Source organism: Suricata suricatta, chromosome 9, assembly GCF_006229205.1.
Source record: "Suricata suricatta isolate VVHF042 chromosome 9, meerkat_22Aug2017_6uvM2_HiC, whole genome shotgun sequence".
Taxonomy (NCBI): domain Eukaryota; kingdom Metazoa; phylum Chordata; class Mammalia; order Carnivora; family Herpestidae; genus Suricata; species Suricata suricatta.
In genome coordinates, this window is record NC_043708.1 from 79,808,128 (window position 1) to 79,835,894 (window position 27,767).

Consider the following 27,767-nt stretch of genomic DNA (forward strand, 5'->3'; position numbering starts at 1 on the left):
TGTCTTTAACAGTAGCACTGGCCTGGCATATCACAGGTATACAAGAGCAGTTCATTAGCTGAATGACCTGGCAGAGGAAAAGCCAAACCACACCTAGGTGTCTTGCGACCCTCAGTCTCCCTCCTTGAGGTAGGTGTGCCACGGAGATCCAGTGACCTCAACATTAATAATTGTGCATAAGCACTTTTCAGCTGTATCCTGTTCTGGATAGGGAATCAAACCCATTCCAAAGTCACTGGGGGAAAACCAAACATTCCAAGCAAGATGACCACGGGACTGCATGGAGCCTCCTCTAATTAGGTGAGTGCTAACCATTTAGAGGTAGTGGGCAAACAAATGGAAATATGAGCTCCCTAAGAACTCAGAAAAGATACCAGCAGATTATATATCTATTTTGGGGCCCCATATGCAAAGTGATATAAGCATAAAGCTTCAAGATAGATAAAATACAGACAAACCTTGGACACAGAGGAAGAAGAGCTTAAGAGAAAGCAGTGGAAGAAGGAGGAAGAGACCAGAATAGGGCACTTCAATGCAAAGAGTTTCATAAAGGGGTAATAGAGCAATTACATAAAATGCAGTTGAAAAGTCAAGGACAATGAATACTCACAAAGAATGGCAGGATTTATGATACGGAGTCTCAAGAAGTATCCAGAACTGAATTTGAAATTAAAAGGCTTGGGCTTAAGACATACATAAAGTAATTTCTCTCCACATCATGCTTTCTGCTTATTTCTTATTCCTGCTTCCCTCATCCTGTTAGTAAATATGCCATTTGTTGGGTCCTCTTTGGCTTTTCTCTCCAGCATGACCTTTCAGTTTTTACCCCTCTTGCCAAACATTACATACTCTTGGTATTTCCAAAAAGACTACATTTTCATGTCACAATGCCCCCAGAATCCAGTCATCTGTGACCACGGAGACTGGGGTCACATTATATATAAATGGGCTTCCCAAAGACTACTAGACCATTAGCATGTATTTATTTATTTTCAAGTTTATTTTACTTATTTTGAGAGGGAGAGACAGAGACAGCACAAGCCAGGGAGGGGCAGAGAGAGAGGGAGAGAGAAAGAATCCCGAGTACGCTCCACAATACCAGTGCAGAGCCTGACAGGGTGGCCAAATTCATGAACCATGAGATCATGACCTAGGCAGAAACCAAGTCAGATGCTTAACTGACTGAGCCATCCAGGTGACCACATCAGCATGCATTTAAAATGGATTACAGACATAAGAAAAAAAGACTGACCTGTCAAGTCTAAGTAGCGTCTAACTTTTGCAGTGAAGACTCCGCAAAACTTAAAAAGCATGATTTTGTAATAGGCTTCATTAGCATGGTTTCGATTTTTTTTCTAGAAATTCTACAGAGAGTACTGAAGAAGAGAAAATACAGCTCAGAATGGCATGTTTATGAACTAGTATGCTGTCTTCCCCAGAAATTCAAGCATTCTAGAGAAGATATTATCAATGGGACTAAGTTTAAACCACTTAGACTGTAATTCAAACCCTACATGATCTGATAACAGTGCACTTCTCCAGCATTCTCTCTCTCTAAGCATTCAGTCAATAACCCAACAAATATTTATCAAGCACTTACTTCATTCCAGGCACTGTGTCAATCATTACACCAAGTACCCACCACCCAGTCCTTCTCCATTTAAACATTACTGCCCCCACTCCTTTGCTGACCGGGCTTCCCTCATCAGGAGTGCCTTTGCCCTTCTCTGCACATACTGAAATCCTTCTAAGAGAGGCAGCACGCTTGGTGCACAGAAGCAGGGGCTTTGCAATCTGCATTTGATTTAAATCCAGCTCCCCTACTAACCAGCTGTGTGACTACGGGCAAGTTTCTTAAGCTTTTTATGCCCATTTCCTCCTCTTTCTGTCTTACCATGTTAACATGATGAGTAAACATGTAAAAAAAAAAACAGCTAGTAGAAGACGTAAAGGTACTTAGAACCATACCACAAATTTGGTAAGTGTTCAGTAAATGTTAAAAAGTAACAGTGGTAGTAATCATAGTGTTACTGGGCATTGGCCCAGATGAAGATGTGCCTCCTTCATAACGCTTTCTATAATAACTCAGCTCATGATCCAGACGCACCCGGTTCTTATCATAGTCTGGTATATGTCTTATTCTTTTAAATAGATTAAATTCCCTTTGGATACAGACTGCTATACATTTTTTTAAACGTTTATTTATTTTTGAGAGAGAGAAGGAGCAGGGAAGGGGCAGAGAGGGGTGGACAGAGGATCCCAAGCAGGCTCCATGCTGACAGCTGAGAGCCCAATGTGGGGCTCTGACTCACAAACCATGAGATTATGACCTGAGCTGAAATTGGACATTTAATTGACTGAGCCACCCAGGTGCCCCTGTTATACATTTTTATATTTCCCCAACATTCGCAAGGACATGCATCACAGTGCCTACTGGTAATAGCGAGGGATACATATATCATATATATAAAGCATATCATATGTAAGTAAGGGATATATACATCATATATATGATATATATGCTACATACATGTGATATATAGTAATATATGTTATATATCATATATAATGTACATATCACTGTTACTAGTAGGTATGATACATTACATATTTAATATAAAAAGGACATATATACCATAATATATATGGGATTAATTTAGTGAACTTTAAGGAAAATTATATGGAAATTGGCAATCCTTAGTTCTTCCATCACCAAGAAGCATCCAAGTTTGTAGCTACAAAAATGGGAGGAAGGTGACTATAGAATCTCCTTTTCAGTGGACCTTCAATAATATCTCTGCTTCTTACCAGTCTGTATTGGCTTACTTAGAGTCATTCCTGCTAGAGGCTGGGGGATGAAATAAATATTCATAATTCCACCAGTTCACTCCATCATAACACCAAAATCAACCATCATGCCACCAAAACGTGCTTTGTAAATGAAGCCTAGCTGGGAGCCAGGCCAAGACCTTGCATCCCTTAACTTCTCCTACAGGTATATTGCCAGGATCATCCAGGGCTGACCTGTTTCAGGTGAGAAAAATGCCATCAGCTGATGTGTTGACCACGCAAAGAAGTGATACACACTGCTTCAGAGGTAATCAGCAAAGAATGTCAGGAGGAAATGGCCCAAGGGAGCAGAAATTTTTTTGTGCTCTTGTATGGTAGTTTTGCAAGCCAGTGAACAAATGACAAGCTGGAAATAGCACACGCTGGGTATTAGCGATAGTACTGGGAAAAGCTTTAGTCTGCAAGCTGGACCGCATATCTGCCACTCTTGCTTGAGAGGAACCAATTCCTGAAACAGATAAGTTTCCCAGCATGACTAATAATTGAGTGACTATCTTTTTGCCTGCTTTTCCTCTCTCTCTGATGGGAAATGGGGCCTTGGTGAGTCCACAGACATGAGGAATCCCTGCTAATTAAAGGCACGTCCTCCATGGGGCAAGTGCTCTGGTGCAGAAGTGGGTACTGCGCACAGCCCAATGGGCTCCCCATTGTTTTATATCTACAGAACTAACACTTCCGCTCAGTTGGGAGTCCTGTGCCAACTCCAGTAGGGACTGACGATAAAAAATAAAGTGCAGAATCTAATGAATTACATATTTCATTTTAATAAACCAAACTGCTGCAAGATTAGCCTTGTAACATCATCACATTCACTCAGTTTCATGTCTGCGTGTCACTGTTTTTCAAGTTTGCTTCTTCAGAATAGTAGTTCCACGAATTATAGATAGGAAAACCCAGAAAGGGGTCAAATGAGTTTGGGAAACTCATTGAGTAGGAAACTAGAGTGGGAGAGAAAGGGGGGAAATGACAGTGCCATCCAGTGGCTCCATGGACTCCGAGCACACACACCCAAAGACCACTAGTCAAATGTGCTGGGAGAAACTCCAAGAAGGACCTTTCTTTTCAGTGACTTTGGGTGGCCTGCAGGAACAACCCCCATCCCCCCAACCCTCCATACTAGAATGCATTTCCAGAGCCACATGAAGTAAATCTCAAAGCTCCCAATAAACTCTTTTTTTTAGTGTTTATTTATTTTTGAGAGCATGCAGATGAGAGAGAGAGAGAGAGAGAGAGAGAGAGAGAGAGAATGAGAATGAGTATATGGGGGAGGGACAGAGAGAGAGGGAGAGAAAGAATCCCAAGCAGGCTCCACACTGTCAGCTCAGAGCCAAAATTGTGAGATCATGACCTGAGCCGAAATCAAGAGTTTAACTGACTGAGTCACCCAGGTGCCCCAAAAGAAAGTTCCCAATAAACTCTTAAAACTTATTTTCAGGGCACTTGGGTGGCTCAGTTGGTTAAGTGTCTGACTTCAGCTCAAGTCAGGGTCTCATGGTTCATGAGTTCAAACCCCGCATCGGGCTCTGTGCTGACAGCTCAGAGCCTGGAGCCTGTTTCAGATTCTCTCTCTCTCTCTCTCTCTCTCTCTCTCTCTCTCTCTGCCCCTACCACACTCTCACTCTGTCTCCGTCTCTCTAAAAAAATTAATTAATTTAAAAAAACCTCCTATTTTCTAGGAAAATCTGGGAATATGGAGCTCTATAAAATCTGGGAATATGGATCTCTCTGTTAAAAGGAAGTCAAAAATTCCTGCAAAAACTTTGCAAAGAACAACAGCAGATACTATATGACCATATTGGATGATGATTCAAGACCATCACCCACTTTCCTGTTCTAAGGTGTTGTTTTATAAGTGAGAAGTCAGTCAGTCCTTAAGCCCATTGGTTGAGAATGTATCCTCGTTGATTCCAGACACAACTGCATTGCAGTTTCCCTTCAATTGAGTAATAACCCGGCGTATAAAGAATTCATTATCCAGCGAAAGTGCTGACTCTCTTCAATGGTATTGGAACATGCTCCTTTCCTCTTACCTCTTTAATTATCATTTTAATAACAATCCAGTAGTCGGCCAAACTCCTCTGCTCAGGCAGGCCCAGAAACGCACGGAGGGGCTGGGGGAAGGGTGGAGAAGGACGGGGAGAAGATTACTTTCTCCCAGAATGACTAATGATTCATGGCTCTATTTCTTCATCACACTTCAACGTGCTCCATGTCATGAACAAAATTCACCCCGACATTTAAGTCAGTTTGGGGGCATTCATGAGGCTTAAGGAAGGGCAGGAACCTTTTCAGACCACTGGGAACTGCCCAGTAGATTATTGCCACAATGCCTGTTGGCCTGTGCTAACTCACTCGGTTTGTTCAACCAGAGATCAGAGTCAAGTTACAGTTCTTGCTCTGCTACTATCCAGCTACGATAAAGGGCAACATTTTACCTCTTTGTGCTTGCATCTTCTAATCTATAAACTGAGGTTTAGACCAGATGATCTCACGCGATCTTCTGGCTCACTTCTAGACACCAAACTATTCTCTATGGAAAGAGGAATCACATCTCTCTTGTTCACTACTGTAAAGGCAGCACTAGGTACAGTTGCTAGAACATAACAAGTGCTGAGTATTTTTGTTTTATTAAGGTATAACTGACATACAATATTGTATTAGTTTAGGCGTATAGCATAGTGACAATACTCATATCCATAGGAAATGTTCATCCCTAAGTCTAGTTGTTGTGTTTTATAATACAACTGTGTTGCAATATTGCTGACTATATTCCCTAGGTTATACATAACATCCTCCTGTCTTATCTGTATTCTAACAGGAAGTTTATATCTCTTAATCTCCTTCACCTATTTTATCCATCAGCCTACCCTCTCCCCACTGGCAACAATCAGTTTGTTCTCTGTACCTGGAAGTGTTTCTGCTTTGTTTGTTCATTTGTTTTTGTTTTGTTTTGTTTTGTTTTTGTCTTTCTGTGTCTGACTTTTCACTTAGCATAATATCCTCTAGGTCCATTCATGTCATCAAAGATGGCAAGATTTCATTCTTTTTTATGTTCAATAGAGATAGAAAGAGCTAGAGAGCTAGAGATACATAGAGAATAGACATAATAATAGATAATTTATATAGATAGATAGATATTACAGATTAAGAACATCTTCTTTATCTATTCATCTATCAACTAACAATTAGATTGCTTCCATATCTTGGCTATTGTAAATAATGCTGTGATAAACAGGGATGTATATGTTTCTTAAAATTAGTGTCTTCATTTTCTTCTAATAAATACCTACTAGTGGGATTTCTAGATTAAATGGTATTTCTACCTTTAATTTTTTGAGGATACTCTTGTCTATCCATGTCCTCTGCCCATTACTTAAGTTATTTTTGATATTGAATTGTATGAATTCTTTATAATTTTGGATATTAAACCCTCATCAAATATATCATTTGCAAATATCTTCACCCATTTGCTAAGTTGCTTTTCATTTTGATGATGGTGTCTTTCACCCTGCAAAAGCTTTTTACTTTTTTATTTTTTTTATTCTAGTTAATTAACATACAGTATAATATATAGAATTTGGTGATTCATCACTCACATACAACACCCAGTGGTCATCACTACAAATGTCCTCCTTAATACCCATCACCCATCTAGTTTATCTCCCACTCACTTCCCTCCATCAACCCTCAGTTTGTTCTCTATCATTAAGAGTCTCTTGTGGTTTATTTTTCTCCCTTCTCTTTTATCCCCCTCCCATATATTTATCTGTTTTGTTTCTTAATTCCACATATGAGTGAAATCATATGGAATTTGTCTTTCTCTGATTGACTTACTTTGCTTAGCATAATACACTCTATACCTTAATTGATGTTGTTGCAAATGGCAAAGTTTCGTTCTTTTTGATGGGTGTGAAATACTCCACAGCATATGTATGTATGTATGTATGTATGTATGTATGTATGTATACACACACATACACACACACACACACACCACATCTTTTTTGTCCATTCATCAGTTGATGTACATTTGGGCTCTCTCCATAGTTTGGCTATTGTTGATAATGTTGCTATAAACATCAGGGTGCATGTACCCCTTCAAATCCGTATTTTTGTTTCTTTTGGGTAAAGTAGTGCAATTGCTCGATTGTAGAGTGGTTCTATTTTTTGTTTTTTGAGGAACCTGCACACTGTACCCCAGAGCAGCTGCACCAGTTTGCATTCCCACCGACAGTGCAAGAGGGTTTCCCTTTCTCCACATCCTCGTTAACATCTGTTGTTTCTTGTGCTGTTCATGTTAGCCACTCTGACCAAAAGTGAAGCGGTATCTCATTTTGGTTTTGATGAGTGATGTTGAGCATCTTCTCGTGTATCTGTTAACCATCCAGATGTCTTCTTTGGAGGAGTGTTTATTCATGTCTTCTGCCAATTCCTTAACTGGGTTGTTGTTTTGTATGTTAGTTTGATAAGTTCTCTATAGATTTTGGATACTAACTTTTTATCTGGTATGTTATTTGCAAATATCTTCTCTTATTCTACAGGCTGCCTTTTAATTTTATTGATTGTTTCCTTCACTGTGCAGAAGCTTTTTATCTTGATGAGGTCCCAAAAGCTTTTTAGTTTGATGTAGTCCCATTTATTTTTGGTTTTGTTCTTGCCTCAGAAGACAGATACTATATATATATATCACTAAGACTGATGTCAAAGAGCTTACTGCCTATGTTTTCTTCTAGAAGTTGTATACTGTCAGGTCTTCCACTGAAGTCTTCAATTTATTTTGAGTTTATTGTTGTATATGGAATAAGAAAGAGAGCCAGTCTCATTCTTTTGCATATGGCTGTCCAGGTTTCCCAGCACCCACTAATGGAGAGACTCTCTTTTCCCCAGTGTATATTCTTGCCTCCTTTCTCATTTACTGATTGACCACATGGGCATGAGTTTAGCTAGCCCTCTGTTCTGTTCTATTGATCTATGTGTCTGTTTTTGTGCCAGCACCATACAGATTTGATTACACAGCTTTGTAGTATACTTTGAAATCCAGGACCATTATTCTTTCACCTTTGTTCTTTCTTGAGATTGCTTTGGATATTCAGGATCTTTGCGGTTCCATTAAAAAGTTTAAGATTATTTTTTCTAGTTCTGTGAATAATGCTATTGGTATTTTGATAGGGATTACAATGAATCTAAAGATTGCTTTGGAGTCAGTATTTGCTGAATATATCAACACTCGAATAAACAAAATGCTCAAATAAATAAAATGCCCTCTTACTAGATTTACATGGCTGGTACATTGAACACCACTGTCACCTACCAGAGATAATATAAATCCTCCAAAAAAACTTTTGAAAAGAAACTGGGAATAGTCTAATATGTCAGACTTATTCAATGATGACAACATAAGTCACTGTGTGGAAAACACCATTAAAATAGACAGTGATGATTTGTGATTAAAGGTTCAGAGCATGAAGAATCATTCTGTTCAAAAAAAAAAACCTGTTACACAAAGGTTTTCACCAGGATAAAAATAGATGGGGCTGGTCCAAGGAAAATTATGAAGGTCAGGCATCTTTTATATATTTCTAAAGTCCCCTTTCTAACCCCTACTTTGAATTCAACAAAGAACTCATCATTACCGGCATTTGCAACTTCAAGCCTTTAATCTCTTATTGTGCAATTAATGACATGTTAAAGGAATTTCAGACAATAGAAAACACATGGGGAGATCCTTGGCAGGAGGGTTTGGTAGAAGTCAAGGAAGTTTTCATACCTCTCGTGCTCTGCTATACCTAAAATTCACCTTCAACCTAAACTTTTCCTGCAGGAACTTTTCTGTTGCGTTGTGCTCTAGTGTCGAAGTGGAATGGGAGGTACCAGGACACTTACCCAAAAGGAGCAAGAAGGTATGGTCTATTGCCATCTTCCTGCCCTACCTGTCCAAAGGCAGAGACCAGGGCACACTCTGACTCAGCCCTCTTCCCTTCCTGAGAACAGTACAATCCAGGACCTTATTCCTTCATAAAGGAGTCATGGGCTGCTTTGATCCTAACCTGGCCCCCAAGGCAACCTCAGCTACTAGAGGTTCTTGATCACCCAGTTCTTTGGGACTAACCCCAATGTGATATGGTGACTATTTTCCTGAACAAGCTTCATGGACTCACCCATATTCTGAAAAGAATTAGAGATTTCAAATTAGACCTGTAAGATAGTATTGGAGATGCCCCAACAAGGTAGAGGGCCAGGAAGCTTAAAGCATTAGACTGGGGTACAGAAAAGCCCAACACTCACAGAGCATATTCAAGATCAAGAACAAAAGAACTTTACTGGAGAGTAAAATCTAGGGCCTGAATGTGTTTATACGCCTGGCAATGGAAAAGAATATAGCACCAGAAAAAGTATTCATAATGAGACCAATTCTTAATACTAGTAAACTATAAAGTGGGAGAACGTAAGCTTCATTTTTCCCATAAAATCCACACTAAAGGTAATCATTGAAATATTAAATGTAACCAAATGGCCACTTACCAAAAAAACACAACAGAACTCATACATACCTTAATATGATCGAATGTATTATAATTTAATTAACTGACAATACTAACCTGAACTGCACAGTCTTCTTAGCTTGTGACTCAGGGTAGTCAAATTGTACCTAAAGTAATAAAACACAACATTGGCTAAGAAACCTTGATACTTTTACATTTGTGTAAATCCAACTCCATATCCATACCTCCAGATTTATTTTAAATCTCCATCATTTTATGACTTGGTACTGTATTCGTATTTTAAAATAAAATAAAATAAAATGTATTGCCTGAGAAGTTTTGAGGAGTTACAATTTTCTTTGGTATGGGCAGCATAATGTAGTATTTAAGGAAATGAGCGCTGTGGTCAAGTCAGCCTGAGTGTACGTGTCACTTATAAAATGTGTGAACTTGTGCTGAGAAGTTACTTTACCTCTGCATGTCAGTGTGCTCTTCTAGAAAATGGTCACAATACTTGCTGTGACTCAGTATACCAACCCATGGTACATAAGGGCTGAGGCTCAGAGAATCTCACAGTTGAGTGAGGTCTCCCGCACAATCTTCTGATCATAGTTGTACAGATTATCTCTGCTTATGCTGACTTTTTAAAAGTCAAAATATGAGTGATAATGCTAAGGGGAGTCTAAATGTGTAACCAGGATATCAGATGCGAGGAGTGCTGACAAGGGGAAAAATCATTTAAACGGCTTCACCTACGCTGGTCTGAACATGTGGAGACCAATCGTATTTCCGAAGACCTTAATCTACCTAGGAGCTCTTTGAACTTCTAGAAAGTTAAGCAGTGTGCTTAGTAACATAGGTAAACTCTATCTGACAGTTATTATAGTTCTTTTCCAGTTCTATTTATAATCATAGCTAATGATTCCACTCACAAGATTTGAAAGAATGCATATGCCAATCATTTCAAGTAATTTTAAAATGTAAAACAAAATCCTATTTTTACATGTGATGAAAATGAGGTTCTGAGATGCTAAATAATATACCGTAAGGTCATGAAGCAAGTAAGAGATTTCAGACAATAGCAAACAAATGTAATGTTATTTTGCAGAACAGTGGGACTGCAGTATCAGCTCTGTATGATTTGATGGATTCTTACTCCAATCAATGAAATCTGAATCATTACTCTCCTTTGAAGCATAACTAGCAACTCTTTAATTTACCCTATGGAAAGGGTCCTCAGTAACATATCTGGAAGAAAAGTAACTAAAGGTCACTATAAGCAATTAAAAAAAATTAACATTGTAGCAATGATAATGATGATGATAGAAAAAATAAAGAAATGTGAGTATTTCTTATACCTTTTCCAAGTGATTTTGTGGAATCTCCTTCACTTAAGATCTTTTAAAAAAGATAAATATAAAATGTAAGATATCCATCTCCCAAGAATGGCAGCTGGAATATTCCACTCAACAGTGAGATCTGAGAGGCTCTACAAATACAGGAGCAAATCACGGTCACTAATGTGTTTCTCAATTTTGGCACGTAGGCAAGTGCCTTATGGATGTGGTCATCGAAAAGTCATTGTTCATATGAGACCAGAATCCTGTGACTGCTACAGCTTAGGTAACAAATCTCCATGAGGACAATATCCCTTGCTCTCCAGTTTATGGAAAATGATTGGTTTATGACTACTGAGATAAGTTTGGAAGCTGTTTTTCATACTGGCCTTGCAACAAACTCATACTTCAATAAGCACGGGCCAGGGCCTGAATCTCCACCAAAATTCTTCTGGCTCCACGAGATGCAATTACAACATATCCATTTAATAAACATTGATTACGTGCTGATGATTGTCTAGTACTGTGTTCTATGCCGTCAGAGGAGCCGGGAAATGAAGCCATGGAACCTCTCAGAAAGGAAACTAAACATCACGGACTTGGAGCCACATGCTACTTACTGCTGACCTTCTCTGGACTTCCTGGGCCAAGAGGACCCTCTAAAGGCTCACAGCATCCTGATGCTGATATTCACAGATAGTAACCATGATGCTTGAATCTTTCTCACTCAGTTCTCCAACCCCAATCCATTTGTACTGGCTCTCATTCCAATAGGTACAAAAGCTACATCATTTAGAGTTTTCTCTGAATTTCTCCTTTCTCCAACAAGCTCGTTATTCTGCCTTGAACCAGAACCTAGTTTTGCCCAGTGAACTACGGAGCAACAGGTATCTTTGCACATTTCCGAACTGGAAACAGAAAAAGCAGAAAGGGACACAAAATAGCTGAGCGCCCTTGCTTGTATCTCAGGGCCACAGAATATTCTTTAGCCTGTTTCCAGCCACAGTCTGAGCCTCAAGCAAAGGATCCTCTGTGCTTGGCAAACACACTGGTCTTCCTTCTCAGAGTCTGTACATCTCTGTGCCCCTCTGCCCAGGGATGCTCCTCCCCAGCTGGCTGTGACATTCCTTTTTCCTCTACCTTCAGGTCACTGTGCAAAAGCCACCTTTTCAGAAATGCCTCCTCTGACCACCTTATCTAAAAGATTAGAACCTTCCCATCATCTTTCTATCACCTATCATCACACCCCCCAAAAAAGTTACAACAAACATTTATTTGTACATGGTTTGTGTCCTCCCACTGGAATGTAACTTCCACGACAACAGGAACATCAGGAGTTTTCTTGCTTTCTGCTTATTGCCAAGTTCCTGGCACTAGGAAGTGCCTAATTAGTATATATTGAGTTAAACCACACACACAAAAAAAATGTATAAGACAAATCAAGCTGTTTTTAAGCCCAAAGTTCAGTGGTCTAAGCAGGATGGCAAAGTTATTTCTTAAAAGCTGGCTCTGGCCACTAGATTATTCAGGTGTACTCTTTTTTCCTGACATCTTACACCTTGCTCCCCACCAGTAGAGCCTCAGGAAGGATTAGAGAGGGCTTATTAAAGGCTACAATTTGGACCCATATAACCAGACTCAAGATCAGACTTGTGGTACAACCACAGACAGGCTGAGTGGCTGTTGACTCCACCACATTCCAAAATTTTGTCATAACCTAGAAATCGGAGATTAACTGAGGGAGAGCCAAATTAGCCAGGACACTCAATCTCTTGGACCACAACCTATTTTGAAAGTTAAATGTCTTTTGGAATCTTGCTTCCTCATTCTCAATGACCTAAAGCAGGGGCACGGGGAGGTTAAATGGTTTGCCCAATATCCCACAGTGTATCAGCAGAAGTATTGGGCTTGGAAACCACCAGGTTTCCATATTTCCTGCTTACTACCACTCTGAAACAGAGAACCATACTGGGGCACGCAGAGTAAGTTCAAGCCCTAACAGTGTTGAGGCAGGAGGAAGGAATCATATATATGTATATACACACATACACACACTCACGCGCACACACAACTTGCATGCTACAGGATGGAGGCAGAGTTGTCCTTCCAAAGTTTTCTATAAAAATGGCTACATTTACAGTTGGAAAGCTTTTTTAAGCACACCTTTTCAACTGTCACCAGCCTGTAAATACCACCAGGGGACAACTGGTGTTGCAGAGAATTGCTTTAAAAAACCACCACACTGGAATTAGGATTCAGAAATCAGAATGTTACCCCCTCTAGGCCCTCTCTCCCCCTAGAAAGCCCAGAGCTTTTTATCCAACTGCCACATTTTAATATTTTTCTAAGGTCCATCTCCTCAAAATTTTTTAGGATGGATATACTCTTTCCAAACTTGTGAATGTTTTGGTATTCCTCTTTTATAAAACTTATATGTAATCTGGAATTATAAACTCTAGCCTGCAAAAAGTAAAAACCTTAGTTGTTTTTTTACCCAAGATTGTATCATCAGTGCCTAGAATGGTGCCTGGAACATAGAGGTGCTAAATAACCCTTGATCCTGTGAGGAATCATCTCTGTTCTAGAACCTTCACTCCTGTCAGACTGAGGCCCTCTAGAGTTGGCAACATCCCCAGTTCTTTCCTGAATTCTTACCTTACCCTTCCACCTAGAAGAGGCTTAATAAATGAATATTTGTTAAATGTCTGAATAAGTACACATATAATAGGATAAAAATATTAAATATTTAAATGCAAAAATAATTACAATATATGGTTAAGTAGACAACGAATATAAAGAGGCAAAAATTAAATAGGATTCAGGCTGTAGGAATTAAGTCCTAGGCAACAGTTCACCCATCTCAGCCTTCAATTATGTCAGAGAATTCATGTCACAAGTATGTTCCATTGTCCTACGTTTCCTCATCTTTAAAAAGCACCGAAACGCACATTTAAATGTTAATTGCTCATCTGGAGAGCACATGTCAAAGAAAACACGCAAAGGCAGGATATGCCTTGGCTGACTATGCCTGAATAGAAATTAATACACTGCCCCGAAACACGGATGTCAGTTTCTAGTGACACACCACAAGCCTCTTGCAACAGAGACACTAATGTGTACACTGTGACCGAATTATCATGATAGTTAAGAACAGAAAGAAGTGATGAGAGACAACAATTGAGTTTCTAATAGAAATTTTACTTTAAAATTTTTTAATGTTTTATTTATTTTTGAGAGACAGAGAGATACAGAGCATGAGTAGGGGAAGATCAGAGAGAGAGGGAGACACAGAATCTGAAGACACGTTCCAGGCTCTGAGCTAGCTGTCAGCACAGAGCCTGACACGGGGCTCAAACCCACGAACCATGAGATCATGACCTGAGCCGAAATCAGATGCTTACCCGACTGGGCCACCCAGGTACCCCTAGAAATTTTACTTTAAAATGAAATTATCTAATCTTCTGTCTGTCAAAACTTTCTCCTATCTCCTATTGAGTGAAGATGGAGAAGAGCCCACTCTACTGTCCTGGGGACTACCTCTTTTTATTCATGATGTAGCATTTCAGAATCCCTCGCCTTTCTTTTTTCCAGACATACTAATTCCATCATTTTTGTCTTTCCCATGGGTTTTATTTTCTACCTCTTCCTCATCTTTCCATGCAATCCCTAGTTCTTTCGCAAACTGTATAGATGGAAAGAAAGAAACCTAACATTTTAATTCAGACTTAGTATGTGTCACACACCTTGCTAAGTGCTCTACCTATAAAATCTCATTCACTTCTTAAGAGAGCCCTGTAACATACTGGCTTTATTACCCCCATTTAAACATTAAGAAATTTATGCTCAGAGAGTTCAAGGAAATTGCCCAAGGCCACACAGCTTAAATGATTGAGAGTTCTTGAGTTATTGCTATGAGTAGCCTCCGTGACAATTTTAACAAATCTTCAAGTTTATTTGGCTTGAATAAATATTAATTGGACACCAATAATAAGCCTGGTTTTGTGGTACTTTTGGAGAGAAAATGGAAAGCAATAAGGCATATGGTCATTCCTTTCAAGAAACTGATAGTCTACTAAAGATAAAATAGTAATGAGATTATCATAATAATGCACACAAATTTAGACACCAATCTAAGTGGTCAGAGGGCCTGAGAAAGTAGAATTAAAGAACCAACCTTTGACTGAGTCTGGAAAGGCTGCCCTGTGAAGGTTTTTCCAGCTGGTCTAAAGGGCATATAGGTCTTAATTAGGAAGAGCGAGTTGGGTTGGAGGACAGGATAGGAATCCCTTTAAGAAAGAAAGAAGAGCACATACAGAGGTCCTCGGTGGAAGGAGTATGGCAAGGTTAACTCAAAGAGGCAGTGAGAGGGAGAACAGTGCAGGATGACGTTACAGGGCAGATGGGGCCAGGTGAAGTTTGGGCTCCTCCAGAAGCCGACTCTGAGATGAGGAATGGATTCAGGTAGGTTAACAGGAGGTGATTCCAGAGGGCTCTTTGAGGGGGAAGGAAACAGAGAGGGAAGAGAGGAAAGCAATAAGGGGAGGCAGTGAAAAGTGCTACATGGTCTTTCTGCTGTGAGCTTAGCAGAAAGACCATGTAGAACATACCTCAGACTTGTCCCAGTGAGGGGAAAGAAGAATGGACCAGTGATCCCCAACTCCCACTGTCTCAAGAGGTGCTCCTAGAAACCTTCCCATGTCTTCTGGGAAAGAGAAAGCAGAAAATTGTTTGCATGCAGAGGGACCGCCTTCGGGTGTACTACACAGGCGGAGCATGGTCCTTGTCTGCAACAGGCCTTGAAGGACTTTGCCTTGATACCAATGGGGAGCGATCAGCAGCCCTAGCTGGAGGGAGATGGGAACCTAATCAGATTTTGGTTTGGAGCACTGAATCTGTCTGCAATATGAACAGGTTGGAGGGAAACTAAGGTAAATGTCAAGAGACAGCAAGGAAGTTATGGCAGTAATGCAGGGCAAGCTACATCACTTGTAGGGACCAGTTCAAAATGAAACCATGAGGCCCCTTGTTCACAAAGCAGGATAAAAGTGCTAAGATTAAAATAGTAAGCTGTTTCTTTTCTTCTGCTCTCTACCTGTCCTGGTGTTATGTTTTTAATATCCTATTTATTTATTAGCTTATGTTAGTGTTTATTGATTAAGACAGAGCAGAATACGTGCACTACATCTGGTGTATTTGGAAAGCAATGAAAAGAAAGGAGGTGGGAGCACTAAGCTTTTCAAAAATGTCCCAGAACGCTTCTCTATTTGCCTCTTGGAGCCAGCACACTGATGGGACATTCACCAGGGCAGGGGCACCCATCTAAAGCTTAGCAGCTCTACAAGTGGGGATGATGGTGAGAAGGCACTGTTAGGCACTGTTACAGAGTCCTCTCTGCATTCTGGAAGCTGGACTTCTCCATGGAAGTCTTGCCCAGCCAGGGAACTGTGTATATTTGGAAGAACCAAAGCTTTTTCCTCAGCAGTCCTGGCTACTCATGGAAAGGACAGCTCTCCACATTGGGCATTTCGTTGGCAGATCTCCACATCCAGGAAGTAGTTCATCCCAGGCCTGATCTGCCTGCGGGTGTGCGTGCACCTCCTGCAGTGCATGGCTGGGGTTCTCGTGGTCACTGGTCTTGTTTTACTCACTGAAGGCAAAGTTCAGTGCCTCCTGCACGTCTTCCTCTTTGATGTTGGCATCCCACCCAACACAGTCCAGATGAGGCTCTTCTTCCCTGGAGTCCCTCTCAGGGCTCAAGGCCAGGACAGACAGCAGGAGCAATGGGGTGCCCAGGGGCCCTGCCATGGTGTGCTGGGAGGTGGATGGAGCTCTGAGGGAAATGCTCTAGGGCCCATCTACTTGCTTTTTAGTGTCACGCTCCCTTGGGCATAGAGATACTCATAGGGTGAGTGCAGATCATCACAGGCACCGTGGGGTCCTATCCTGTGACTCAGAATGCACACATACCCCAACCCCTGCATGCTGTCAGCCGTACTGAAGTGTTGTGTGTCAGCTAGGAGTAGGAAGGTGAGCCAGAAATCTCCTTTTCCCATGGGCCTGTCTGTGGCAGAAAGTGACCTCCAAAAGTATTGCAACCTCCACACCTGGACATGCTAGGTCCTTGGACTAGAGATGGGCAAGAGGCTCCCCCTCGCTGAGCCACCTGCCAAATATATCTGGGCACTTCCAGACCAGGGCAGAGACAGGTATTCCCAGGACCCATACCCGATCCCAGCCCTCCCACACCTCTTCCCAGGTCCCCACCAGAAGCAGAAGGTGGCAGTAGGCATAAGGGTAATGAGAAGGCTAGGCAGGGTCTGGGGTGCCAGGGACTGGGGGAGCAAGTAGCCAAGAAACATCTGAGAAGGCAGGGAGGCAGTAGGAGGTAGAAATGTGTGTAAGCCAAGGTCCCAAGCACTCTGCACATACTCTGCTGTCCCATTGGGCTTCACTTATAAAATACAAAATCAAAGATAAAATTAAGAATTTGGAAACAGCTGGTACAGAGCACTAAAAGCTAAGTGGCATGCCTTTTGGAGTGTGGGGTTCTGTGTGACTGCACTGGCCACATCGTCATGAAATTGGTTATGAGTCCAGGAGAGAGCTGACGCTCCCTTGGGCCAGTGTAGAAGACACGGAGAAGTAATCCAACCTGAAAAATATCTCTGAGACTCATTTAATGGCAGCAGCTATAGATCTAGTATGGATGTGTAGAACGCGGCAAGGTGGAGAAATGAGGGAGAAGGTGTGCAGCCACAGAGGCACACTGCCTTGACCTCCCTTCCAGAAAAGAAATTGCCATTCAGCTACATGAAATTCACTTAGCGGACAGCCTCCAAGTGCTGGTACCTTCTGGATGTGCCTCAGCCTTTGTGCTGAAGACACACTTTTCTCAGGTAGCCCTTACATGGCAGGGCTGCTACAGCCCAGTCCTTTCTGCCCAGTACTGGACTCCTGCAAGAACAATCTCTTTCTCGGGAACTCCCTTTTGGATTCCCCAAGACTCTGTCAGATCTGCACTGGAGTCTGAGAGTTCTTTTGCTCCTGTCTTGCCTCCTCCCCCTTTTCCTGTCACAGGTGTGAGATTTGCACTAATCTCAGAGAACTTTCACTGCCCAATCCTGTTTTCTCATCCCTTTTATCTTATATAGGCATTATTGCTCCATTCCATGAACCTTCTGCCTTTCCAACTCCATCTTAGCATCTGCTTCCCAGAGAATTCAACTCACACAGAGGATCAGAGCCATCTCATGATATCTGCTTCTTGTATCTACATGGGCTCACTGAGATACTAAGAAATGGCAGGATTATGGTGCATCAACTCAAATATCACAGAACACCTGTTTGGCCAAGCACTATGCCTGGCACAACGGAGACTGCAAATCAATCTTCGACAGCATCATTGTTCCTCAAGAAGCTACTGTCTAGATGGGGAGACAAGGCACAGGAAGAATGTACATATGGCTTTTCCAAGCACCTAAAGGGAACTCTTCACAAGAGATTAAAAACCTCCAGATGTGGAGGCAAGGCCACACCTCAAAATGAAACAGCCAGTCTCCTCTGCTAGCCTAGATATCATTTCCAGATTGTATGTGTATGCATGTGTGTTGGGGGGGTCCAGCACACTTTGGTTATTTTAGGTGTTTGGTGAATGCTTGCTGAACTGAAAAGCTATTTCTTGTTACCATTTTTACTTCTCATCCCTATAAAAAGTTAGTATTTCATAAAACACCAAGAAACTGACCTTGACTTCCAGAAGAGTCTAAAGCAGTTCCCAACTTTACATCCAAGACATTGCGAAGTCTGAGCTTTCCAACAGGTCCCCTGAGATGAGACAGGAGTTGGGCCTCAGTGGGCCCACAAAACAGGTCAGCCGTCCTCCCTACCGACCCATTGTCCTGCCCCACCAGGAAAGCGGACTCACAAGGACTTGTCTGTCTGGTCCAAGGGTGACATTAAAGACTAGAAGCTCTGTCAATTATCACTTGTATCTGCTTGCTCTTTATTGCAGACATTTATAAATTGAGGCTTATGGAATTAATCAACTCCAAAAAAGATGATCATTCACTGGACTTCCAGGGGTTCTAACAGAACAGAGAGAACTGTAGAATCAAATACCATGCTTTGTACTTAATTCAGAAAAAAGTTACTGGAATGATCCAGTTTTGGACACAGCCCCCGCTGCATATCCATGTCATCACTCCCAATGCAATGACAATGCATGCTGCGTCTCCTGGAGAGCCTTAGGAACGCTGCTGGAGAAGTAGAGTGAGCATTTAGCCTTTCTGCCATGTGGACCTGATCCAGCCATCCACAGGCAACCTCCTTGTTCTCTGATGAGCCATTCTGTATTGGCAGTGAAATATTTCATATCATGGGCTCTTCTTGGCAATGGTCCTTAGTAGTCCAAATGGGCAGATTAAAGCACTGGATGGCAGCCAATTGCCTTGCAGGCTTTGCATAAACTACTCATAACAAGAGTCTTGGAAGGAAGGAGTTTCCTCCTTCCCCAGGTGAACAGGGCGAGGTCCAGCAAAAAGAAAAGCTGCCAGTCTCTGTATCTTCACTCTCACGTACATTTCCATCTGACCAATGAAGGAAGACAGGTAGACATGAAGGACGAGCGCATGGGGTGAACCAGTCAGCAGAGGACTCTGATGGATATATTGTGAATCATGGTCACACACAGAATTGTTAGAGTCTGCATTTGTAAGGTTGTATTACTGTAAATTCCACTGGACTGACTTTTCGAAGCCCACCAAGAGGAAGAACAGACATGTGGACTCCATGTCTCTCCTTGCTATTTCTATAAATTGGGATCTGGAACATTAGTCTGATTCAGGCCAGGGCCTAGGCCCCAGTCAGAGTCTGTACATCATATTCTAAAGCTGAATGAGGGCAGTCCTGGGAACTCTGGCAACAGTTCCTGGGTGACAGCTCTTCCCACAAGAAGGGCACCCCATGCTACACAAGACCCTCTTCCCATTCCACAGATGCTCTTCAAGACCTCAGCCCCACATTCATAAACATAAACCTTGCCCAAGAGACACAAGACAAAGAGAATCAGGTCATTTGCTAGAGGATTCTAAAAGTCCCCACAATTGTAACAGGAGGTCACCATGCCAAGAGGGCTGTGGGCAAGCAGACAAGGAGAAGGCTGAGTCCTGAATGGGGGATGGTTCACTACATATTGAGCCAAAAAGTACCACCATGGCAATCAACCCCATGCTTTCCTTTCACAGATGAAGAAATTGAAACCCAAAGATGTAATGGGGCTTGCATGGTCACAAAGCAGAATCCCAGCGAGGGCCTGGGGATCCTGTTCCAGGCCTGCTCTTTCCAATCCTGCCAGCTGGGAGACCCTGCCAAAGAAGCCACTGGAATCTAAGAGAAGCCACTGTGGGGAAGGTCTGCTTTCAGGACCACTACATGGACAGCAGGATCCCCATTCTTGGGAGCAGAGCCCTTAGTGCCTCTGTCCTTCTCATTCCTATCCCTCTCCAGGACTAGTACCAAACAACTCCTCCATGAACTCACTTCCCAGTGCCAAGCTTGGGACCACCTTGGACAAAAAGCCAGGTCCATGTGGCATGTCAACACATAGGAGAAGAGAAAACACACCTACCAAAATATGCTACATGCACAGCAGCAATGATAGAAGAGAAGTAAAACCAGTAACAACACTCTGTGTGGAGTGTTGGAGGGGATGGCATTTAGGATGGTCTTATCTGGCTCTTGCCCTCCAGGAGCTCACCATTTTGGGAGGGCGGAGGGGAAGCAGAGACCTTCTCTCTAATAACCGTGCTACAATGTGTGCTACGGAACTTGCTCAAATTGAGGCAAAAGAGGTTAAAGTGACCCTGAGCTCACTTTCATTTTTTTCTAACACAAGCTAGCCCTCAATAAAATTTGAGTTTCAGAAGTAAACCCCAAACACAAAGAAATGTGTAAGTGTCATGGGTGTGGTAATTGCTGGTGTTTTTCTATTTTTTATTTTTCTGACTACACTACATAGAATTTTGCTTCTTTCAGTTTGTTCAGTCCTGCTTGTAAATAACATCTGTCAACCATATGCCTTCCTGGATCATCAGCAACAGAGCTCTAACATAAGGCCATGTGCGTGTGGCCATAGCAGCTTCCGTGAGTCCTCCAGGCTCCACCCCTCTGCTCTGCCCTCCCTGGTCACTGTCCATCACTTGTGCTAGATGATTACTGTCACTTGGCAACAGGTGGCCTGCTGAGATCTGGCTTCCTGACGCTGAGCTAGAGACCTCCCATCCAGGGAGAGAACGTGAGAGGGGAGGGACTGCCCCCACCCAGGCTTTCCTGTGGTTAACCAAACCCTCAGCTATTTTTAAGCAACTACCAAAGCCTGCCCCATGTGTCATCACGGTTTTGACATGTGCCACCACCTTTGATAAAGACAGTGAATCTGCAGCCTGCCTTCTGGGAAATGCTGTGTGTCCTGCTCTTTTGACACTTGTCCCCCAACTAGGGTTGTGTAACGGTAGTAGGCAATTTAGAAGTTCTGGCAGAGATGGGCTTTCCCATAAGCAAGCAGATGCAGAAGGTCTACCTGTTCATGTGCTGTGCTAAACCAAGGATGCCAGAATTCCAATTGGTTTCTGCTTTGGGCTGCAGAGCATTCCTAGGCATACGCTGAGGAGAGGCTTAGCACAGCCACCCTCTTCACTATCCAAACGTGGATTTAGGGGCGCCTGAGTGGCTCAGTCGGTTAAGCCTCTGACTTCGGCTCAGATCAGATCTCACGTTCGTGGGTTCGAGCCCCATGGCAGGCTCTGTGCTGACAGCTAGCTCAGAGCCTGGAGCCTGCTTCCGGTTCTATGTCTCCTTCTCTCTCTGAGCCTCCCCCTCTCATGCTCTATCTTTCTCTGTATCAAAAATAAATAAAATGTTTTAAAAAAATCTTGTCAACGTGGATTTATCCAGCTCATAATACCACAATCCTAGAGATCCAGAGGGAGGGAAGATGGATCCTCTATATGTTGAAACAGGAGCTACTTTTGCTTCACATTTGTGGTCAGCCTGACTCCCTGTCCCAGCTGCAAGTGAACCCCTATAGCTACGGGGTGCAGGTCTTCCAGGGGGAGAATGCAGACAATGTGGTGCTCTCCAGAGCGCCCCAACCCCATGCCTCAGGGAGGCCACCACCCAGCATAGCCTGCAGTTGCCTGAGACAGTTGTGTCCTTCCCTGGGCCACTCACGGTTTTGACATATCCCGGGTATTAAGATGCTGAATCTTCTTGAAGCTTTCTGAGGATGTCTACCTCTCTGTTTTAACATCAGTACAGTTATTTAAATAATATTATTTATTAAGCAAATGTTTATTCACATCTACCATGTTCTAGGCACTCTTGTAGGCATCAGAGATCATGTAACTGCCCTTGTAGAGAGTATATATTCTAATAAAAGGGCAGATAATAAATAACAATTACATAGTAAAATAAATAATCATATGATAAAAGTTCTCTTATTATATGTGCAGGAGTGTGGGTACTAACATTGGAGCATGGCCTCCAATGTACTGTGGAGGACCCTCATTCACACACTTAAATCCCCAGGGAAATCCTCTGTGATTGGTATTATTAGTTTCACTCAACCAATAGGAAAATCAAAGTTCAGATCACACAAACCCCAAAGCAGTAGTGCCCAGTTTTGAACCTGTGTCTGTTTGACTCCAAAGTCCATTATCATTCCACTTCCCTGTCTCTCCCCCCGGAGGAAGGGAGACCAGGACAGGCCTTTAAACTTTACGGAAAGGGTCTTTGGGTCCCACTTCCTCAGCTTGAAAGCATTTTTAAATGTCTAGCAGTGCTCCCAGCACAAAGCGGGTAGAGCAAGATGGCCATATTGGGTCTCAGCGTCAGGAACACACGTCTTCATTATGCTCTGCATTATGCTCCTCTCTTTCATCCCCAAACACTGACCTCCACCCACCCACAGAGAGAACTGGCGACCAAGTTCTGATCTAATCCCTTTTAGGATCTTCAAGGCATACACCAAAATCCCAGCCAGCAGATGAAAATCAGGAGCTCCCATGTAAGACCTGAGTTGCCCTCCAGGATACTAAATGGGGGGAAAAATCCTGCTTTTTCAATATTGTTTTCTAAACAAAAGCAATCTTAGCAGGTGCCCTCCATTGACGGAACCGTTTCCTATTCCAGGAGCATGGGTTCTTGGGCCCAGAGGCAGTAAATAAAGCAGAAACATCACTGAACCTGAAATCAAAACATTTAGGTCAAAACCTAGCTCTGCCACCTGTTAGTGACATAGACTTGAGCCAGCAGCTTAATTTCTTTAAGCTTCAAATTCCTGTCCATAAAATAAATAGCTGTGTTACTTACCTCATAAGGATCACTAGAGAGGGAAAGGAAGACACCTAAATGTGATCTATATTTCTCTATATATAAAAGTTAGATGTGGCTTTACTTTTGAAATTTTTCTCGTTTTGATTGAGACCAAAGTATGCCTAATGGCTAATAATTGAACTTTGTTTACATATCTTATTCCTGGAAGAAGGGAAAAAAAGACTTGCAAGATCACTAGTATGGTAGTTCTCCCCTGAAGTGAGATCCCGTAAGTGCCCATAAGGTGACAACTTCATCAAGGGTAATGGCCACCCATGGATACTAGAGAATAATAATGGAATTTTTATCTTCAATGTCCAACTTTCTATATAATTTATAATCTTTTCTTTAAACTCTCAGCCCTCAGGGTGACATCATAGACTCATTCTTCCAACCATTTTATAAATGAACATCCTAATGTTGAAAGGGTTAAAAAGTGGGGGGTGACAGGGAAAGGAGACTGACTAATCTCCATTCCTATGGACTGTGGAACCTAGACATTTAATCCAACTGAAGAGGGATAGTGCTTACCTCCTCAAAACTGAAGGGTGACTGGAGCAGGAGGTGTGGGGAATGGAGACCCAAGTGAGAGGCAGGAAAGTGTTAAGTCACCAGTAGCAGAGAGGAAATGAAATAACCTGCCCACCTCTGATCCTTGACGGCGTCAAGAGGCTGTCTGGGGCCAGCAGGCTCAGGAAACGCCAAGCTGTTTGGCGCCTTCACCGTTGGGCTGTTCTCTTACCACCATTCATTAAGGAGATCTTTTCCATCAGCCTTATCATCTCTCTTGGCTTTCAGTCAGGTTGAGTCAGACCTGGAACACTTATTTTTACAAAGACTAACCAATCTTTCGTCTAGACACTTATGTCTTCTACCAAAGCCCTGCCGACCAGGGTCGAGGAGGAGATCTATACAATACCTGGCCTCTTGCACAGCTCAGCGTTACGGGCAGAGGGCTTCAGAGAAGGGAAATGGAAATGGGAGAAGCTGGGAAGAAGCTGACTGTACATGATGTGGGCAACTGAGGCATTGTGAACCTTCTTTGTTTGAAAAATAGAAGGGGACCATCCTGGAGCATTCCCAAAAGGGTTTACAAATCCAGACTGTTTGCCCTGGTCCCTCTGCCTGGATCACTGTCAGTTCTTCATCTCTACTTCCTTTCCCTTGACCAAATTTTATTCATTCTTCCAATCTTACACTGCAACTCACTTCCTCATTTCCGCAGGCTAGGGTAGGCGACCACTGTACTCTTTCATCATACCCTGTCTTTTGTCAGCGTAGCGCCCATCAGCACTATAATGAATTTATGACATGCGTAGCTTTTAGAAAATGACTACTCATCATCATTAGCTGTGGGCATTTTGTAAATGATCTTATAATTGGCCTAACTGTAATTTTAGGCAGCAATCTAACACAACGAAAACAATATATGAAATTATTATTAAATTATAATGTGTCCCTCACTAGAGTTTAACCTCTTTGGGGACAGGGACTGTTTGGGTCTGCCTATGATTGAACTGCAGCAACTTATACCATGCCTGACCCATAGTTGGGGGTCAAAATATGTGCTGAATCAATAAATAAGTAAACGCGTGAGATCATCTGTTAAAGGCTCTGGTAACATGGGGGAAAGTTCGAAGGGTAAAACTTTGAGACAGAGAACAGTTCATGCCAGTGCAGCGGGACAAGCAATAACCCACTGCCTCTGTTTCGGCCACATAAATGTCCTTGGGTAGAACCTGCTACCCACATCATGTGGCCACCCTGAGGACAGAGCCCCTCTCAAGTCTTCTTCCGCTGTTGCCTTTATGAACAGGGAAAAAAGAAACTGGGAAGCCAGCTCCCTGGCTTTTTTTTTTTTTTTAACAAAAGTAGTCTTTGGTCATTTCAGAGAAATCTGAAATTCATTTACATTTGAAAAATAGCTCATTGTCAGAGGAAAAGATTGTCAAGCGGTGAATCAGACTATGGTTTTGGCAGACTGATTCATCCTTCACATAGTACATGCTACGATGCATTAGCCATCTTTCCATGACGTTCATCATTAAACAAATAAGATTGTGCATATGTCTGTGTAGATCTGGTCCCCTCAGAGACTGCTGGCTCAGTGAAGGGACTGGTAGTTTCATGCATACTTTTTCATGACCTTACTGCCTATCACAGTGTCAGAGAGTAACTGCTGATGAGATGGGTAGATGCAGCGAGTTGAGAGGTGTTTGGAAGATCTCCCATTAAACCTAAAGTATCCCCCATTTATCCCAAGGGCACAAATTCTCCCCCAGGGAGTCACTTGACAAAATGCTTTCAGGAGCTCACTCTCTGGGCACTTGCCTTAGTGCAAGCCAGTTTCTTCTTGCCGTGTTCCCATGCTGCAAACCAACTCAGGAAGTCTGCTCTGCACTGCTCAGTCCTAACCAGGCCTTCTCACAAACCCCTCTCCCTTCTTGCTCTTTAAATGGTCTCACAAGCAGCACCTTCTTCTCCACACAGTGCTCCATGCCAAAGTTCTCTCAGGTGACTGTATTTTTCTGATCATAAAACACCCCCCATATATAACAGCTTCCTGGATAAGCATTTATATAAAGACAGCAAGTCATTTCATGTGTACATTTCTGTTAATAGATTGTCAGAGTCAGCACTCTAGGGATCTTTCATAAACTCAGTGGAAGTATTTAACAGAATCTACATTAGAAGATGGTTTCTAAAGTCTGTTAGTTTAATCGACATTCTTAGCTCATACATCAATGTCAAGGCAATGAGACAGCCAACAGCCTTGAAGGTGGTGACCTTAACTAATATTCTGCTGGTGCTGTGCTGATATCCTTCCATTTTCAATATGTCCTCATTTGATTCCAGCTTAATTTTTCTTGAATGACTCTACTTATTTTACGTTTCTGGTTTTTTGCACTGTTAATTATGCATCCAAATAAATAGGCCAGCTGAGATGACTCAGGGCAGTATCTACAACCATTTGGGGTTACAGTGCAAAGATCAAGAAGTATGGAGTGCATCTTAGAAGAAATACATCAAGTTGGCAAATGTGGGTCAGATTCTATGAATAAACTCCTCTGAGAATACTACTCAGCACAGGAGCGATGGCATACTAGCTGATACCCTCATATTCTGGAAGAGTGAGAACATAAAGAAGAAAAGGTATTCCTCCTAGGAAAAGTCTTTGATAGGAGGGGCTATCAGCACTGGAAGAGAAGGTTCTCCTTTCCTTCATCAACGCAACTCTTTTTAATGCCAACAATGTGCTCAGCACTATGGAAAAAAAAGCCACCTCATACTGTACTTACCCACCTCAAGTATGATCACACTGAATGTTTGGAGGCAATAAGTAACATTCTTGTGACCTGGCCCCCTGCCTTTAGAGAATGTTGTGTGTGTTGTCATTTCTCCTACCCTTTAGTTATGGAAAATCAAAAGAGAATATGTGGCCCCTCAGAGAGGAGCCTTCCATGTGCCTGCCACAGTGTGCACCACATCGTCAGGAACATGTACCGACTGTCCTCATTCTTGTAAGGTGGGCAGCAGTCAGGCGCCACCCAGCCAAACCAGCCCATGCTGTAGTGTCTTCGACTCAGTCTGGCTGCCGATTCTGAGGATGAATGGATATACAAGGAAAGGCTCAAAGGTACCTGGTGCATAAGAGAGCTCCTTAAAGGTGAGCTTGCCTTCCCTGCCTTCAACACGGACAGGAAGGGTGGATTCTCTGCCCTATCTGTGGTTGACCAAGCAGTGTTATCTGGCCAGTCTCTATATCCTCCCTTCCGTCCCTGGGGCTACCTACTACAGAGTGATGTGCTAGCTCAGCCATAGTCCACAAACCCACAAGGAGAAGAGCCAAGAGACAGGCACAGAGGGAGTCAGGCAAGAGGGGCAAGCAAACATCTCCTATGCACTATTCTCAGACACTGAGTTGGGCATTTTACAGACAAGGTCACAATGTTCAAAAGGACATCAAGCAGGTTTTATCTGCACTTTGCACATGAAGAAATTGAGATTTAGAGAAAGCAAGTAAATTTTGTTTTTATTTGAGGGGGAGAGAGAGGGAGCAGTGGAGAGGGGCAGAGGAAAAGAGAGAGAGAATCTCAAGCAAGCTGCAAGCTCAGTGAAGCCCTACACTAGACTTAATCCCATGACCTTGGGATCATGACCGCAACTAAAGAGTCAGACACTCAACCCACTGAGCCACCCAGGCATCCTGCAAGTAACTTTTCATACAGAAAGAATGTGTGTGAGATTCTATCCTGAGTCTTTCTTATGTCAAAGTCTTTGTTTTTCTCTCTGAAACCTTCCTGAAAAAAAGTGAGACCAGGACACAGAAGACTTTTTTAACCTGTGTTCCAAACTCCGAGAGGCCTGGAAAACAACCAGATTGGAAGAGCATGTTGATCATTGACCCTAAATGTCTCCCAGGCATGCTGACTGGCCATCAACATGTCACCACAAATGTCTAGGCTCTGGAAACTAACTTTAAAATCCAAAAGAAAAACTTGCCTTAAAACTATGTTAGTGATACAAAGGCAAAATAAAAACTAAGTCTTTTTGATGCATTTTTTAAGTATTTTTCTTTAATATGGAGGGTGTGTGTGTGTGTGTGTGTGTGTGTGCATGAGAGAGAGAGAGATTGATTATCCAAAGGGATTTGAAATGTCAACATTCTCGGTAGTGTTGGGAACCCAAACACAACAGTCTTAGGTCAGTGCCTAAGAACTAGAAAGGC

General features: G+C 42.4%; 2 long non-coding RNA genes across 4 annotated transcripts in view; one reads left to right on the top strand and one right to left on the bottom strand.

Annotated features, from left to right (window-relative positions):
• Positions 1 to 27,767, bottom strand: part of LOC115302440 — a 178,505-nt gene that overhangs the window by 89,147 nt on the left and 61,591 nt on the right. The window contains exon 3 of one of the 3 annotated variants that reach the window (XR_003913455.1): positions 9,450 to 9,499. This is a non-coding gene — a long non-coding RNA (uncharacterized LOC115302440). Of the gene's footprint in view, positions 1 to 610; positions 840 to 3,024; positions 3,103 to 9,449; positions 9,500 to 27,767 lie in introns of those variants that run through there. The other 2 variants (XR_003913456.1, XR_003913454.1) reach the window with 2 other exon arrangements.
• LOC115302442 lies at positions 229 to 4,570 on the top strand. The gene is made up of 3 exons (XR_003913460.1): positions 229 to 300; positions 2,996 to 3,097; positions 4,527 to 4,570. It is a non-coding gene; the product is annotated as an uncharacterized LOC115302442 (long non-coding RNA).